Raw genomic sequence first — 17,714 nt, forward strand, 5'->3', positions numbered from 1 at the left:
AGACTTGCTCTCAATTGAGTGTCAATTGATCAAGAATGGGGAAATTAGTTTTTTTTTCCTAATATGTTTTATTCTCAGCTAACTGATGATATCGATTATTGTAACCCTAATTAGAGAACATATTTAAAGACCCATTAAGTACGACTTTCAAGAGGTTGTAGAGACAAAAAAAAAAAAAAAAAAAAATTATATACAAAGAGAGAACTCGAACCTCCAACTATCAACGCTTGAGTACAGAAGCAAATAGAGAAGATATTCTCATGTGTTGTTGTTGCCATATTGTAGATCAAGGTTGAAGCCGCAGAGTCATCCTAAGGTAATTGTGCAAATCAAATCGTCAAGAAATTCTTGAAGACTCGGGCGTAAATTCATATTTGACAAGTTCAAGAGGCTTGGAACAATTTGATGGGACAAGACCGTTTACAATAGATTACAATTAGGGATAAGGGTCTATGTCAATCTTATGCTTCGACTTTAATAGTGAATTTTTCTTGGGGTTAGGGTTAACTCTTGTAGTGGTTTTTCTCGTGGATGTATCCATATATTTTCCGCTTCATCAATATATGGTTATTTTTTTGCTTTATTATTTATTTGGTGACATATTTAAACCATGCAAATTAACTAGTAATCAAAATTAATGGCATAATTGGTTAATTTAATCAAGTAGAGTTAATTCCCCTAAAATCAACCTATTGGGTCTAAATTTTATTTCAATATAGTGTGTCACATCATTGAACATTTTATATGATGCGTAAATATCTTTTTTTTTTGGTCAAAATGATGCGTAAATATCTTATTTTGCAAAAGGTAAACTTTCAATTTCCTGATTGCAACTCCCAAGGTAGGTGCAAAAGTCATTTTAAACCTTCTCTCACAAACTTTGTGAACTTTTTTCTAGAATATAAAAGCTCAATTCAAATTGGTTGAAAATTACTATTGAAATAGAATTGATCCTTGAATAAAACTTTGGTACAATTTACTTAGGTGTCATACATTAAGTTTCAGATTTAAATTAAAACATATAACTACTTTGAAAAATATTATATTGTTTATAATTTGGGTCCTGTTAACAGATGCCTTAGGGGCAATTGTTAATAAACTATTTAAAGAAAGTTTTGACACAATTTTCATGAGAAATATATAAAAAGCTGTCGAAAAAATTATTGATTTTTTATTTTCCTATAAAAATTTCTTCAAATAATTCTTAAACTAATGCCCTTTGAGCATCCATTGACATTTTCCATAAAATTAATGCAACCATGTGTTTGTCTTTAATTGGAAAACTTAATATGCAACACATAAAGATCTGTACTTAAAATTTTGTCTTGAAACATGTATAAAAAAGGTTCATTGATTTAATGTGTCATTGAATGAGTATATTAATGTACTTTTAATGAGATTGATTTATTTAATGTGTCATTGAATGAGATTGATTTAATATATCATTGAATGAGTATATTATGTGCCTTTAATGAGATTGATTGATTTAACATATCATTGAATGAGATTCATTGATTTAATTATTCTCATTTAAGGTACCTTTAATATGTCATTATTCTCATTAAAGGGCCAAAATGGCCAAATACCATTAATTTTCGAAATTATTAGTGTTTTATTACTGTTTGAGAAATATTCAGCAATGTACCACTTTTTTTAAAATCAAGTTTGTGAGACTCGACTTTGACATGGAACTCGAGTTTACAAAAATTGAGTACCCTAAAAAATCCACTTGGAACTCGAGTTTATGAAACTCGAGTTCCTTTGTGGTATAATACTTATTGCTTCTGACAGTCAGTTTGCTGGTGGTTTAATTGGGTGAAGTTGATGTAATAAATAAAATAAAACAAAAGTATTCAATTGTATGTCTTTTCAACCTCATCATGAAGCACGTGTTAGTCATGCATCAGTGAATGTCAATAGGTAGTGAAAGTGTTGAAATAGAGGCAAAAAGTAATATCACAAGGAACTCGAGTTTCATAAACTCGAGTTCCAAGTGGACTTTTCAAGGTACTCAATTTTTGTTGACTCGAGTTCCATATCAAAATCGACTTTCACAAACTTGATTTTAAAAAAAGTGGTACATTGCTGAATATTTCTCAAACAGTGGTAAAATACTAATAATTTCAAAAATTAATGGTATTTGGCTATTTTTGCCCTCATTAAAGATACATTAATTATTCTCATTCAATGACACATTAAATCAATGATATATTATAAATTTTGAGAGTGTTTGGATTTTACTCCCTAAAGTTTGTGAATGAGATTGATTTAATGTATCATTGAATGAGTATATTAATGTGCCTTTAATGAGATTGATTGATTTAATGTATCATTGAATGAGATTCATTGATTTAATTATTCTCATTTAATGTACCTTTAATGTGTCATTATTCTCATTAAAGATACATTAATTATTCTCATTCAATGACACATTAAATTAATGATATATTATAAATTTTGGGGGTGTTTGGATTTTACTCCCTAAAGTTTGAGAGTGTTTGAATTTTATATCTTAAAGTTTCAGAATTTGGGGGTAAAATCCAAATACCTCCAAACTTTAGGAGATAAAATCCAAATTCTGAAATGTCATGGTATAAAATCCATTTAAATATATATCTTACCTTTTAGATGTATGATTCATGTGCTGTTAGACATATGATTAAAAAAAAAAAAAGCAAAAATAATTACATTACGTTTTATACATATATCATGTAATTTAAGATTTTAAATGATACTAAATTTAAAATAATATGTAATCTTTGTATTTTGTAAAAGGTAAATGTTAGGTTCATAATATTAGGTTGGCAAACTTGTAACTTGTAAGCTTATTTGACGTGCAAGACATGTGCCCATGATTGCACAAGAGTTTACAAGTTATGAAATCTTGAGACGTAGTAGATCGATTGAGATCTAGACACGTAATTTGCTATAGTTGATCCATCAAGAATCATGCAGTCAAAATCCTAATTTAGTCTTCAAAACTTCTAATGTTTCTCAAATTCCGAGTTAATGTATAAAAAGAGACCGAGAGGATGTGATTTGATAATTTTGAGAGTTGTGTATTGCACACTAAAGGTGTGGTTTAACCAAGTTCTCACAAAAGCCTGATCAAGGTTTTAAGATTATTCAAGATTTGATGATTTAAAAAAGTCATTTCACAAGTCTAGGATTAAAAAGTCATATTACTTTTCCTTTTTTCTTTTTTTGTAATATGACTTTTTTAATCCTAGACTTTTGAAATGACTTTTTTTAATCATCAAATCTTGAATAATCTTAAAACCTTGATCATGCTTTTGTGAGACTTGACATAACACAAAGTTAAAGTTGAATTGAACTTTCAAGCACAAAATTGTTATTTTTTGCATAAAATTTGGAAACTTTATTCTATAAATATCAGTGCTTAATTCTCATTGCTGAAAATACTCATAAAGTAGTATTGAGCATAAAATAAAATTTAGGTACAATTCCGATGTGCCATACATTAAATGTTTAGAAGACTTAAACTAAAGCACTACTTCATTACAAAGAAGTTCCTAAGTTTATACGCAAAGATTATTTTTCTGAATTCACTGTGTGAATTAATTAATTAATATGACAACACAATAAAACCTAATTTGGTTATGTTTTCCAATTTCCTTCTACTATTTGAACAAGTTCCTCACTCTCAATCTGTTCAACCTATCATCTAGTCTCCTTCCATTTCAAGATAAAAGCTTCAAATTCATAACTTTTACCTGACCTTCCCACTATTTTCCCCCCTTCTTTTAAAGCTCCTTACATCATATAGTTTGAACAAACAAAAAAGTAGAGATATTGTAAAGGAAAACTGTTAAAGAAATGTGAAATTTTTTTTTATTATTATTTTTTTATAAAAAAGAAGAAGAATCCACTCTAATTAGTGTAATCGTGACTAAAATATACAGAGAAATAAAAAATTTAAGTCAGGATTTATGATGTACGAGGTGAATTGAAAGATTTGAAAGTGGATTTGAATTTTGGATGCAATATTTGAATTTTTTGGAATTGTTTTTGATGTAATTGATTTCTAATAAAATATTTTTTAAAATTTCCTTATATTCCTATAAGATTTTTTGAAGAGTAGTTTAGAACATTATGAAATCTCTACACACAGTAGATCGATCAAGATGCCATGGTTTCAATTGGATTATGATGCTGAAAAGCAGAACTAAGGAACTTCAGAATGGGCTGCCAACACAAGCCCCCCATCACAGTGTGCGTAGTGATCTGCCATTTGTTTGAAATAATGAAACTGATCATTTTTTTTTCCTCGTAGATTCAAAAAACGCAATAGCAGGGTCAACAGAGATAATAAATACACAATAACAAACTATGAGATTCATTTGTCGTAAAATAAAAGAATACACAATACATTTATGATATTGTTAAAAGAAACAAAAAAAATAAATAAAAACCCTAGTAGATCACTGATTCTGACTCATCCTTTTGGTGCATATAATGTAGCAGAATAAGTGTGAACTCTAAAAACCATACATTCTTCAGAAACTTTGACCACTGTATCATGCTTTCTGTATGACTATGAATGACCCAAAGAGAAATACTAGTAAGATGACTAAAGGATAATTAGTCAATTATAATGTCTGGAAGACTTAAATAGAAGGCTTACCTCATTACAGAGATGTTCCTCAAGGCTAAGCTTATAACAAACTTGCTGAGCATCTTCTTCGTGGCTTCGTATGCGGGTACATGATGTTCCAGCTGGGTGTATTTAGAGATCGTTGCTTTTTTCTGCAAGCACTACCACCATCCTCTCCCTTGGTTGAAGAGACTATGTGCCATGCAAACTTGGGGGAAAAGTGTTTTAAGTTGCAGGCGCAATGGTTCATATTACCTGAAATTAACTCAATAAAGTCAAATGAAAGCTACGATTATGTATAATGTCAAATTTAGCTGAAAGTTGACAATCGTCAGCACTCAACATACTAGAACAATTCATTTGTCCTATTGGAAATTTAGAAAGATGGGATAGATTCTGCCATTAAAGGCACAAGCTGTTTATGAATTATACAACTAAAAAGAGGCGCATATGGGCCACATATAGCCTTACTGTTTGTCATTGTTTAATTTATGAATCAAGCCAACTTATTTTTGAATGTACAGTTTTTTTTTTTTTTGGTCTCAAGTTCTATATGTACAGCTTTTTAATGTTCCGCTTTTTCCTAGGTACATCTTAGTCAAACTCAGATTATTTTTATCTTACCCAATTAAGCTATATCAAATGTACGGAAGTTAAAAAACAGACTGAGAGAAAAAAATCTTGAAAGACAGCAAGCAACATTGAATGTGTAAAAATAATGAATGTCAGCTAAATCAACTAGTAAAGTCTTTTGTGATTAAATGTGGGACTCCTGATTGAATCCCACCTATATAGAGTGAAGCTCCCTCCAGTTCTATAGCCTATAGGCTGGATAAATTATTATTATTTAAAAAAAAAATAAAAAGGTGCAAAAGTACATATGTAAAGCATAGATGTAAGATCTGAAGAAAGTGCACATGCCTGTTTGGCCTTTGTTTGTTTAAGGTCTAGTAAACCACTGTTTGGATGTGATGGGAAGGAATTGTGATACAATAGCCTCGTGAACACAGACATTATGAATGATTCTCTCTCTCTAGAAATATTTCTAGGAGTCTCCATCTGTCAACCACAGGGGCTTCTGTATGAAATAAGAAAAACAAGGAATTGAAAGGATACCTTTAATTTCATGCTGGATATCTCACAGAGGAATAATTTTTTTTTTTTTTTTTTTTTTTTTTTTTTTTCAGCAATGCTATGTGAATTGTCTCATGGCTTTCCCCAAGCGCATGAATTTGTTAGGTCCACCTGACATTAAGGATGATCACATATTGTAAGGAACATAAACTTTCTTATTGAAAAATAAGGTGAAGAATTCCTTAATGGAAAAGAAAGAAATAATGCAGTCACACCAGTTGTAATGTATGGTATTCCAGCATAATTTCACATATAGATGTGGCTTAAAAAGAGACTGCAATATCCTGTGGGCACAAATTTGTCTAGTACAGATTATACCTGTTCGTCTTCCATGTACACTGCACTGCACCGGCAGTACAATCACTAGCAAGTTTTATGTTCATGGCCTGCCAGTGAAACAAATAGATTCCAAAAGACTATTCGCCACCCACATTTTTCAGTATGGCCTAATTCTATCACTCCTCAAAATTATATAACCAATCATGGTTAAGATATAAATGAATTGGGAACAAATTTGTTTTGTGAGAAATTGAAAGCAGGAAATTTCTTTAAATATTAGTAACAGAAGATTAAACATTTGTAAGTAGCATCTTACTATATGTGGCACCACAGTTGACACAAGGTAATTTTCAAGTTTCCAATATCGTTCACAATGAAATTTTTGGTATTTATAAGTTTCCAAATTCAAAAACACAATTTGAAATCTATGGAAATATGATCGATTGAACTTTATATGACAAAGGCAAAAACCTACTTGACCTCTTAAATTATCAACCTTAAGCTTGGTACAAAAAGCTAGAATGGTGGGTATTGGTCTCATTTTATATATACAAGAGACATAAAGATCATGGGTCTATTTTTTTTCCTCTATACAAGAATTTAAAGTTGTATCTTTAGGGGGAAACATTCTCTTTTTTCTTCCCCTTCTGTTCAACTAAACTGTCCATAAACTTGCTTTCTTTTCACAATTGATGCAGGATTTGTGTAATCAAAGTTATTTTATACATGCTCTCAAAAAAAAAAAAAAAAAAAAAAAAAAAAAAAAACTCAACTAAATTGGCACATATCAACTTATGATCCAAGTTGGTCTGAAAACATGTAGTGTAGACTTGTGACTGAGGATGATAAGTGGTAGAAGTATACCTATCATTTAACCAGGGAAGACACCCATACTCACTAAAGTTGGATAGCCTTGAATATGTCAATTTGGTTCAGAATGTAGAATGGGCTTGCTGAAATTGGCAACATACTTCTATAACAATTTTCTTAGAAATAGTAAAGCAATCAATAGGAATAGATATTAAGAACATATTTCACAATTTTTTATAGTATAAATAATATTAAGAACATATTCAACGATGAATTCAGGTTTGAGCATGTGTTCAATAAAGTCTAGAACAAATCAAGAAATCCAGTCCCAAGGTTGAAAAATTATAAACACATCCCAAGTCCTTTCCAACACTTTGATGAATGAAAATAGACACCGTACCTCTGCATGAAAAAAAAAAAAAAAATAGAGCTACTACCTTCCATGCAAGCAAGTTGACAGTGGATCTATCAACACATGGCATAATACAGATGACTTAAAGAACCCACTAATGGGCTGCTGAACACTTAACAAGTCAATAAGCCACTAATTGGCTGCTGAACACTTAGCAAGTTGACAGTGGATCTTCATAAGTTTCCTTCTTAAGTTCCTTTGATATCTTACTCTATATACTTCCCATATATGTCTATATGTATATGCCCAAATGCTATGGTTTAGCAATATGCTACATTGATTTAGTTAGTTAAGTGGGCCGAGTTAGAAGATAATATGGCCAATTGCAAAGCATTCATCAAAACATTTTTTTTTTATAGGTGCATAGCATTTATCAAAACATGGGTTCCTTTGATGCAGTAGTCATCATATTAGTGCTCAAATATATTTCTATGGTGTGATTGATATTCCAAACCAACTAGACATTGAAGGGCATGGCTCCAAAAATCATGGCTGACCCCTGCCTCTATGTCCTGCAAAGTCCTGTAGGTTTTGGGAGCCAGAATTGACAATTAGGAACTATGCAATATGCACATGATTTTTAATGCCTGTGGCCTTTTGGCACCAGCTCTCTCTATGTATTATTATGCCAAAAATTGTGGTTCAACCCTGCATGATATGGGAAATCAAACAGGGATAGAACCGGGGGGAAGGTCACAGGCACTCAAAATAATCTATTGCAACTTAAGTCAAAATATTCATAAAGAAGCTAATTATCCAAATAATAACAATGCCCTATTACTAGGACATGAACTTTACTTGGTCATAGCTCTATTGAATAAGAACCTATGGCATGATGTTTATATTTTGTTTGGGCAGATTGATTTAAGATAATGAAGGCTCTGATACCATTTTTGTGAGTGTAATAAATTATAGATGTGTTATGTGGAATAGAAATAGAAAAATAGAATAAACGATTGCAATTGGACCACAAAGATTTACATGGTTTGACCCTAGACCTACATCCACAAGCGACGGTGTTGAATAGAAAGTTTCACTCAGGAAATAAGGAAAGGAAAAGACTGGTGCAAAACTCTGACAAAACCTAAACTGCAAACACACTCAATGTGTTATCTTTTGCCAAATTACAAGGACTGGCTCATGAGAAAACATAGAGCTGGTTATGAGACTTTCTATGGAGACAACTAAAACCAAATAGGACTAGGTGATACTATTGGCTTTGTATTACAAGACGAGAGCTAACAGACTATCATTGGGTAATACTTCCATGTGGTACACGTAAGGCTTATTCAAGCCATGCATAAACTTGATTTATTATAAAATCAATAGTCATCAACAATCCAATCACAAAATCATAGGCAAAAAAAAAAAGGCAATCAGGTTCGATTTAGAAGTTACATGTATGTCTCTTTCACTGATAACACTCCAGTTACTATATATCCAACATATTTCATGGAAAATCATCTAAAAAACTAGAAAACACAGTTTTAGGACAATCTTTCTAATATATAGAATATCAACATTAATTTTCATACTTACCGAATTAGTGAATCTTTAAATCCTGCTACAGCTACAAACAGTTGTCACCAATAATTATGTTGATTTGTTATATTGAAATTGTGAATATAAGAATTTGAAATTATTATTATTAATGGCATATAACATATCTAATAAATCATTCTTTCACTTTTGTCAACTTCTTTGTTGTAAATGTGTGCCAAGACTTTCACACGTGTATTTGTTTTACAATTTTTTCCATACATTTTTATTTATTTATTTAATTATGAATGTTGCTCACTTACTAAGTTTTTAGTAAGGTTGAAAACTACTTTGGGGAGATTAACAAGTGTATAAGCAAAAATAGCTGATTTTACGAGAAGTTAACTGGAGAATGAAATAGGTGACTATATTGAAGCAATTGCTGAACATACCTCAATTCAAAGACACTTAAATCCAAAATCTCTCTCTCTCTCTCTCTCCAACCTTACTTTGGCTTGCCCAGCATACCTAACTGACACCAATTACAAGATATTCTGTTTTTCATTTTTGATAAATAAACCAAGTACAAGAATTACTTTCATAATCCAAAAGTATGACAAGTTAAAATTTAAAATTACTCCACTTTTAGAGCCAGATGTGACTTAATCTTTTTACTTTGTCTCATTGGGAAAATGAACTCCTTTGGTCAGTTTTATGCACAAGCTTTATTTAAAAAACTAGTGACAGTTAGAATAAATTTCTGGTATAAACAACAGCAATGCAATACACATGAGATTAGTACTTCCTAGGGGCTTGTCCTCTCTTAACATTCCAAAACATGTCTATGATCGGAGGAACTATCCTTGGAACGATCAAGATCAAAGGTATAATTATTCTTAATTTGAATTTGTTACAAGTTCCAGCTACAAAATTGATAGAAATTCTTGCACAAGAAACAAAATTAGGAATTTATACCCTCTTTACTCTAACCATTTTTCTAATTACCTAAAGGAATAGGTTTTCCCACAAGAATCATTGCAGAAGTTTTTCTTATTTTTTTTTCTTTTTTTTTTCCTAAAAGAAAATATTATATTAGGTATTCTGACTCCAATGATAATTGAATATATAAAAACTCACTTGCTATGTTGCAAAATTGCGGATTACACAATAATTCACCAAAAGAGTCCATGCAAACAATAAAGAGATGTGAATATAATCCAAAATATAAGAAATAAAAATCTCCATTACTCAGTCAGATAAAGTTGACAAAATCTTGGATTTAAACTGCTAAGAAATTAAGAATGATGCCCAATCTTGAATACGGCATTATCCTACTTTGAAAGTAAATCTCAAGAGCAAGCACTAATATTGTAGTATGCCATGTAGTGTACAAGATTGATTTACGCTTAATTGACTTATAAAAGACCCAAGACACCAAGAAGAGTACAGAAAGGGCACGATATGTTCATGTTTCTACTGGAAAACATGAAGAAGTTGAGTGCAATTCAACAATGAAGCTGATACTGCAAAGTATTGCCAATATATATTACTCCAATGCTAGCCAATCCTATATATAACAAGTGCGAAAAAAAGGGGGTAGGTTACTTGAGGCATGCATCCAAGACAAATTATATTAATCTCAAAATTGATAACTCACTAGAGTCATGCATATCACATGTTTTCAGGCAAAAACGATTTCTTTGAAACTGATTTCCATCTGTCATCAGAACAACAATATGGTCTTGTCTTACTGATCTCCCTGTGTCAATACCCCCTGAATCCTGATCCCCTGTCAGCATCATTATGCACACCTGAAAGATTAAAGAAACAAAGAGGCGGCATGAGTTTCAGTTGTTGTAGTACGTTAAAATAGGAAGATTATATGTCATTTGTAATGATGGGTGATAATTATAGTCCAAATCAGTCACGATAACGCAAAAGGCAACATCATAACAGAGAACTATCCATAACTGTTGTACCAAGTCAAATATGTTCTTCAAAAAAAAGCAAAAATACATTTGAATCTGATAAAATAAACCAAGGTTCCATATAATCAATATCTTTGTTCAGCTTTTGGTGCATGCAATAATATACTGTTCATCAAGTTAAGGCACAATTTTCACTAGGAAGATGACTGTACACTAAATTACACGGAATAGTCTAATTTAATGTGGACTTCATGCTTTATAGAAATGCATGAAACAATAAAATGAACACTAGGTGTTCACGATAATACATAAGACAAGTACCATAAAATTCCTTCTCTTTTTCCAAGAATAAGATTAATTTGATAGTGCCAATCATTGCGTTCCACACATTCAAATAATGAGAGAGAGAGAGAGAGAGGGAGAGAGAGAAATTTTCATTAACTAATCAAATAAATTAAAACTTCCATTTGAGATCAAAGCAAAACAGAACATTATCTCCATAATACACGTGATTATTCACCGCAACTATCTCTTGGTGTCAAGCAATTGTTGGCACCAGCAGCCATTTTACCAAACTATATTAAAACCATTATGGCATGAAAAATAGCCCGCTTTATACAACATACGAAAAGTTGGGAGAAAAAAATCTCATACTTTTGTGAAAGTTTGGCACCAACAGCTAATAAGAAATGTCATTATAGAAAATTCGAAAAATTGATTACATTCGTGGTGAAACTTGGAAAGATTATGCTCAAAACTGCCAACATGCTATGTGAAGTTGCAGGTCACCATAACCACATCGAATGACTAGGTTCAACCGGTGTACCACAAGATGTGTAAACCAGAGTGTGACCATATGTGAAATATTTGGAGCAAGTGATCCTTGTATCACAAAAGTACTTCTAGAACCTCCCAAGCACCCTTCTCCCTGCTACAAGAGCTACTTTAAAAACCTTCCCTTGGGGTCTTTTAGAAATGACTAGCAATAATTGTTATTTTTATCTTCTTTCTAAATTTTGCAAGGACTTTTGATTACATAGCAAGGAAAAAAAAAACCAGCACTACAAATAGCTAGTATAAATAAAACTCTACCCATTCTACTGGAGTGAAAAAATGTTATGATATGGAAATGAAGCTTTTTCCAAAGCTTTAGAGTTCTATTCTTTTTTGTCCCTAAAATATCATACAAGATTTTGATAAATAAAGCCTTCTAGCAGTCAAGCTCCAAACTTACTTCTATTTTTCATTGAAATAAAGCAGTGTCCAAAGCTCTAAAATCTCATTTACTATCAGAAAATTCTTATTGAATTTGAAAATGCTCTGATATATAGAAAGTTACAATCTGAGTGACTAGTATCAAAATTATTTGACTCAGCCAAATGTTTCATGATTCAGTGACTTAAAATGTCCAATTAGCCTCACAACAACAGGAAACCGAAGTAATTCAAGCATGATAGGGTTTAAAACGAAACTACCAATTAGTAGTTAAATTAAGATTAGAATTTAGTAAAAATGTATCTATTCAACTCTATTGCTGAACGAATATTGTAACAAACTTACTAAAATTTGTTGTAAGTAAAATCAATGCTGTTGTGATTAAGCAGGATCTATTTTTTCAACTCTCCACATGCAATAACAATTCCATAAAATTCAGGCTTTGACATTCATGATCTTACTTTCTTAATACAATGTGTTTTTCATTTCATAATAATAAGTAAAGAGATAGTAAAACTATACATTGTAATGAAAAATATTAACAAACATCTGGTAAATCACTGATCTGACTTGTATGAGACAACTAACATGTACAATCAATGGTTTGAGGCTAGTATGATCCATAGTGTTAGAGATATATATTAGACATATTAGTCCAATGTAATAGACCCAAGTCCATTCCTGCTTGTACTAGTAGTCTAGGGTTTAGTCACCTATATATACTCATGTTAGGGTTCATTGTAATATAGAAAGTTATTGTACTACACTCTCATACAATAAAGATGTAGCCCTTAAGGGATTCCTCCGTGGATGTAAGCCGTAAGGCTGAACCACATAACCCTCGTGTTCTCAGTGTTCCTCTTCTATGCTTCCTCTTCCGCATCCACTCTAGCATACACAACATGATATAACTCATCGCGTTGCTAATATTTTAACATGGTATCAGAGCCAAACTCCGTTCTTGGCATCAAACAAACATCTCTACACAGCAAAGAAGATTCACACGTGCATACCACCATTTGAAGTTACACATATTTCTCTGCTGGATCTAGACTCCACGGCATCTCGCAGCCACTATGGCTCTGTGCTGTGACCAAGCTCCACAAACACAAGCAAAGCCGTGACTTAACTTATCAGATCTGCGCAACTCCAAGCTTCGCCTGATGAAACCAACACCACAGACGTGCTCCAAGATCTCCCGCGACCAAAACCCAGAAATCCGGTCACCCAAAACCTTGCCACGCGCCTCCACGCGCGACAGTAGCCTAAGGAAAATCTCCCACGCCCCGCCATTGATTCCTGTCTTCTAGATCGTCTGCTGGGCTCACGCGCCGCCCTATCGGCCTCCTCGTCCGCCGATCTACGAAACCTGCGATTTTGGCCCGCATCCGAGATTTCATGCGCTCACACGCGCCTCCATGATTTTGGCATATGCTTCACGCGCCGGCAACGCCTTCACGCGCCTTCCACGCGTCAGAAACTGCATCTGACGTCTTCGGATGACGTCATCACTCCACATCAGCAGCCACGCAAGCACGTCCACGTCAGCGACACGTCAGCAGTGTCGTCTCGTCAGCACCACGACCCGGACCGACCCGACCCGGACCACCCGGATCTGACCCATGAGCACTTTGACTGTTGACTTTGACTCTGGACCAGTTGACTTTGACTTTTTGTGTTGACCTTTGACCAAAAGTCAAAATTTCCAAAAGGGCCTATCTTGCTCAGATTTTCGCGTAGATTCCAATTTTGGGCTCCGTTTCTGCATTTGAGACTCCGAAATTGGACAATTGGCACATTCTTCATTGTGGTTTATTCAAAGGCATTCTCCAAGGCATCTCCAAGTGATCTTCTCATGCTTATCCAACCTCAAGTCTTTATCGAGCTTCCGCCTTGAGTTTGAGGGAGGGTGTTAGAGATATATATTAGACATATTAGCCCAATGTAATAGGCCCAAGCCCATTCCTGCTTGTACTAGTAGTCTAGGGTTTAGTCACCTATATATACTCATGTTAGGGTTCATTGTAACATAGGAAGTTATTGTACTACACTCTCATACAATAAAGATGTAGCCCTTAAGGGATTCCTCCGTGGATGTAAGCCGTAAGGCTGAACCACGTAACCCTCGTGTTCTCAGTGTTCCTCTTCTATGCTTCCTCTTCCGCATCCACTCTAGCATACACAACATGATATAACTCATCGCGTTGCTAATATTTTAACACATAGTAATTAAGCGTACTGTACGCATTATCTGACAGTAATATTGTTCACCACACAAACACAAAAACAACAACAACAACAAAAAGATAGTGACATTGTTCACCGGCTTCGTGTGTGGCTCACTGGAAGAAATAGATGGTCAGTAATTTTCCTTGTGACTGACAGGCACTAGGAATCTTCTTGGGATATCTTGAGCATGTGAATGAGCAAGCAGTGGTCAAGCTAAAAGCAAGCATCACTACCAACCATTCTGATCAAAGACGCTGAACTGTTTTTCTTTCGAGAAGCAGACTTCAAGCTCTTTGACGCTATGCTCAAGCCAAAGTTAACCAATGCTTTCATGTCGATTCCTTAATTGCATCTCGTAATCAACACAAAGCTGATAAAGAAAAAATATGTAAGCACATCCTGAATATATCATACTTTCATATTTCATATAGGTAAAGGAAAATTTAAGTGATAGTATAGACTATTGAGTTGTTAATGAGGATGTATTAGACATTATGAAGTACTATCTAGATAGATCTAGTAGATTGTAATTAAGATTTTTTTTTTTTTTTTTTTTTTTAATTTTGCTTTAACAGATCTAGTAGAATTTTGTGAAAATTATATTGTTTGCCATCATTTTTTAATATAAAAAAAAAATAGCTTATTTGCCTATCAAAACTTCTTATAGCCTCAATGTTCTTTAGTTACAACGGTATTTTAACCTAGAAAGCACGGATGCGGCTGGGAGGGTGCTGCACCCGCGTCCGACGCGGTTGCCCGCGTGTCGATGCCGCGTCTGAGTTTTTTTTTTTTCTCAGATTCGGGCCGACTCAGCTCGATTCGCGCCGACGCGGCTTGATTTGCACCGAATCGGCTTCGATTCGCTCCGAACTGGGCTGATTCGGCCAGAATCGGGCCGTATCAGCCATATTGGTTCGTATCGGCCGGCGATCGATACGGCCGATACGGCCAAAACATGCCGGAAAAGGCCGAAAAGGGCCAAAATTTGCCTTGAATCTGGCCGGAAAATCTGAAATTCTCACCTCAGAGGCATAGTAATGTGTTTTTAAAAAATATTTTAATAGTAAAAATATATAGAAAATATAAATAAAAATATTTTTAATAATTTTTTAACCGCCGAGTCTCGCCGCACCCGCACCCGCACCCGTACCCTACTTTTTCAAAAATTGCCGAGTTCCGCACCCGCACCCGCACCCGAGTCTCAAAACGCACCTGTGCTACAACTTTCAGCAAATAAACAATAAAAAATTAACAAAAGATACGTCGAATAACGCAGAATTCCTAAAGTTGCAGTCTTTAGTCACTGAAATTAAACAACATTAAGTAAAAGAAAAAAAATCCCAAAACTTTATCGGTAATGAAAACGTGTCAAAAGATTTTATTTGGCATAAAATACACGACCGATCTAGAAATAAATCAAAAATAGTAGTTGGTTGTTCATATTAATTATATGCTAATTATGTGCAGATCTAAGGTAACAACCACCTCGAAGAATTTTTTTTCTAAATAACAATAAATATTAAAAAATTTAGTTAATTGTCACGTTTCAAAACAATGTTGAAAACTAGCATCTCGAGTGTCTAAAACTCGAGTTCCAAGATAAAAATCGAGTTTTTAAGTCTCGATTTGTAAGTGGATTAGTTTAAAGTGGAAAAAAATTAAGCTGAAAATCGAGTTTTAAAAACTCGATTTCCATTAATTGAATAAAAACGCCGCTATAGGTCTATAAAACGTCACTATAGGGTTTAAAAACGCCACTATAGGACTCCATAATCTGTACTTAAGAAATTTTTTTTCCCAGGAAAACGCCGCTATAGGGCTTTAAAACGTCACTGAAAGGATTAAAAACGCCACTATAGTGAAATTTTTTTTCGCATGAAACTCGAGTCTTAAAGACTCGAGATCTATGTGGTCTTTTTCTAATATGGATCTCGAGTTTCTAAAACTCGAGATGCTACTTTCCTTTATTGTTTCAAACGTTGTCTAACTAACTATATACAATTCTTTTACATTACTGTTTTGCACATTACCTCCACCTGGAAAGCCAAAGCATAATTCAAAACATTGAAAAATATCAAAATAATCTAGGGTTTATGTACCACAAGATGGATTTATTAAATTTATTTATAGATTTACATAGAAGGAAAAAAAAAAACTCAGAAATTAATATATCACAAGCTTTAGAATAATGGAACCAAAAGAGAAAGGGTACGATAGATCTATACCACTGGTTATACAATCCCACCTCATCTGGCTGCATCCACGAATGTTATAGGAACTGAAACCAAAGTTCAAAAACACGTAACATCAGAAAATTATAGCAACATATATGAAACCATCTGTGCGCATAAAGATACGTGTTTGTGATAGCTAGGAAGAAAGAGATTCCTTACTTTGAAGATGAGTCATAATGTGGAAATCTGGTAATTCGCTGATTCGCTGTGAGCACAAACTTTTATGTTGATGCTGCTGTTTGATTCTCTTCTTGTTTGAGAATATGAGAATTTCTCCATTCTCCTCCATTGGAGTTTAGCTACAGATATCTATATACTACTCTCTGTGATCACAATGGTTTCTATGAGAGTTGAGAAGTGAAGAAGAGTGAAGCATGGTGAGGCTATTTTATAGTGTGTTTGGTTTGTAACGTATACTTCTCATACTTCGAGAAAATACGATAATTTCTAGGCCAACCCCCAATTGTACTTATCTTTTTGAGGATTCGATACCGACCAATATTATACTAATCTTACCCCTTAAAAAAATAAAAATTATCTTAACTTTTTTTTTTTCACATTTAGAGGTAAGACAATTTTTTTATTTTATTTTTATTTTTTAAGAATCAATTCTCAAAAAAATAAAAAAAATAAAAAAAAATTGTCTTACCTCTAAATGTGCTGCTGGATACTTGACATAATCAAAGCATATTGTAAAACGGCATTAAGCATTTTTTACATACTATAAAACTGCATTAAGCATTTTTTACGTAAGTTATGTGAATTAGAATTTTAAATGATACGTAAACATTGTTTTTTGTAAAAGGTAAATTTTAGGTTTATAATATTAGGTTGGCAAACTGTGAGCAAACTTGTGTCGCTTTTGTCCTGTAAGTTTATTTGAAGTTCAAGATGTGTACCTATGACTGCATGAGAGGTTTCATAATTGTTGGAATCTCTATACGTTTGGTATATTGATTGAGATTTCGACACATAACTTACTAAATAGATCCGTTGAGATAATAATCCAATTATAATCTCGAAATAGCCTAATCAATCGACACAACTCTTTAAGGTTTTGTGGATTCCAGGTTAAGGTATAAAAAAGACTTAGATGATGTGATTTCAAAGTTTGGAAAACTGCATATTGCACAACTAAGGTGATGGTTAACCAAGTTCTCACAAAAGCATCACCTAGTAATCAAGGAATTATTCAAGATTTTATGATCAAGTTGAAATTGTTAATGAGTAAACAACAAAGCTTATAGAGGATTCTAGAAGGTGTGAGTAGGTGTTCACATTCGAACAAAGTCTATGATAGAGTAGTCCTTGGTTTTGGAGCTATATGGTCATGTTAGTTAGTCTATTTGAGTTAACAATATATTTACTGTTAAATATGT

General features: G+C 33.3%; 2 long non-coding RNA genes across 2 annotated transcripts; both read right to left on the bottom strand.

Moving 5' to 3' along the window:
- Nucleotides 1-4,438: 4,438 nt before the first annotated feature.
- On the bottom strand, nucleotides 4,439-5,781 carry LOC115959967. The gene is made up of 3 exons (XR_004085059.1): nucleotides 5,732-5,781; nucleotides 4,646-4,870; nucleotides 4,439-4,555 (listed from the first exon to the last, which is right to left on the bottom strand). It is a non-coding gene; the product is annotated as an uncharacterized LOC115959967 (long non-coding RNA).
- An 833-nt stretch (nucleotides 5,782-6,614) lies between these two features.
- On the bottom strand, nucleotides 6,615-16,721 carry LOC115959966. Its single transcript, XR_004085058.1, has 5 exons — nucleotides 16,495-16,721; nucleotides 16,327-16,379; nucleotides 14,196-14,471; nucleotides 10,387-10,540; nucleotides 6,615-9,261 (listed from the first exon to the last, which is right to left on the bottom strand). It is a non-coding gene; the product is annotated as an uncharacterized LOC115959966 (long non-coding RNA).
- Nucleotides 16,722-17,714: the final 993 nt, after the last annotated feature.

This window comes from Quercus lobata, chromosome 9 (assembly GCF_001633185.2).
Source record: "Quercus lobata isolate SW786 chromosome 9, ValleyOak3.0 Primary Assembly, whole genome shotgun sequence".
In the NCBI taxonomy this organism is placed as follows: Eukaryota; Viridiplantae; Streptophyta; class Magnoliopsida; order Fagales; family Fagaceae; genus Quercus; species Quercus lobata.